Consider the following 1,357-nt stretch of genomic DNA (forward strand, 5'->3'; position numbering starts at 1 on the left):
TGGAGCCTTTGTGACAGCTACTAGGTTGGACAGCTGAAGACACACATACCAGTTATAAGCAAGTCTTTGACCGAGAGCCTGAGCAGGGAGTGACCTCACAAAAGCTGGGCTTTAGAAAATCAGATGTGAATGTGAGAGGCTGGGCAGACCCGGAAAGGCCAGATTGGAGGCAGGGAGAAGTCTTGGAGACAATTGCAGCTAAATGAGCCTCGCAGATCTGTCAGGGATCTTTCTTGCCCGTGAGGCATTTCCTGATCTACAGGTCTCCTTAGTGCTCAGTTTGCTGCCTAGGATACCAGTCCCTCCTCCTTGGACAACAAGGCCTCCTCTGACTGACACTTTGTATAATCTTGCCAGACCCATGCTCTGGGACTAGTTCTTGTCTCTGACATCCCAGCCTGCTGTCTGGGATACTGATGCAGGTGAATAAATCTCTGAAGAATGGCCGTCTCCCCACTCATTTCCCCTACATGCTCTCCCCCTGCTCCCCATTGACTTCCTCCCCATCACAGTACAACTGGCTTCAGTGCCAGCAGCCTCTAGGCACAGAGACCAGGCAATGGTTCAGGACCACAGTTTGCTCTGGCATGAGACACTACGAGAGGCCCAGAGGAATAGGCCTGCCACAAATACAACCCCCCCAGTGACTTCTGAAGTGAGACCTGTGACACTGATTGGAGCTGGAGTACTAGGCAAGTAATCTAAACTAGGTCTCAGTAAGAGGGTCCCCAAGATAGAAACCCGGTAGCAATCCTGGAGTTCAAGATGATGTGGGTATGGTCAATGATACAGAAAGCTTGTTCTTCAAATGGAGGCATAGGCGGGGTTGAACTCAGTCGGGTGACCAGAAATTCCTACTCTCTGAGGTCCAGATTGGTCATAAAAATGACTGTAAGAGTTTAGTTTAGAGGCACAGAATCAAATGCCCTAGCTATTTGGATAGGGACAGCAGAGTTAGGAACCAGGCATAGAGTATACAGTACCGTGTGTATATGTGTGTGTGTGTGTGTGTGTGTGTGTGTGTGTGTGTGTGTGTTCTATATATAATACACCAATATAATTCATCTATAGTGAGTTATTTTTGTATGTCAAACTATGTTATAGGTACGAAGATTGTGACTCAGAAACTAAAGATCCTTTCTCTCCCTACAGGTTCTTTCTTATTCTAAAATCGTTGCCCTATAGTACTGTGTCCTTTTCTAGCTTCCTGAATTGCTTGAGAGCTTTTTTCCTAGAGGTTGGTTGGGGAGAGTTCAGACCATCTTTGAAGGCAGTAGTCAATAAATGACTCACATAAAATGACGATTCTTCTTCCAGCAGCCCATCTGGGTGGAAGCCCCGATTCACTGCACTCAAA

General features: G+C 46.9%; 1 non-coding gene across 1 annotated transcript; it reads right to left on the reverse strand.

Moving 5' to 3' along the window:
* Nucleotides 1-507: 507 nt before the first annotated feature.
* Nucleotides 508-642, reverse strand: LOC124968685 (small nucleolar RNA SNORA42/SNORA80 family). Its single transcript, XR_007105818.1, has one exon. It is a non-coding gene; the product is annotated as a small nucleolar RNA SNORA42/SNORA80 family (small nucleolar RNA).
* Between the last annotated feature and the right edge of the window lie 715 nt (nt 643-1,357).

The sequence above is a fragment of the Sciurus carolinensis genome, chromosome 1, assembly GCF_902686445.1.
Source record: "Sciurus carolinensis chromosome 1, mSciCar1.2, whole genome shotgun sequence".
Lineage (NCBI taxonomy): Eukaryota > Metazoa > Chordata > Mammalia > Rodentia > Sciuridae > Sciurus > Sciurus carolinensis.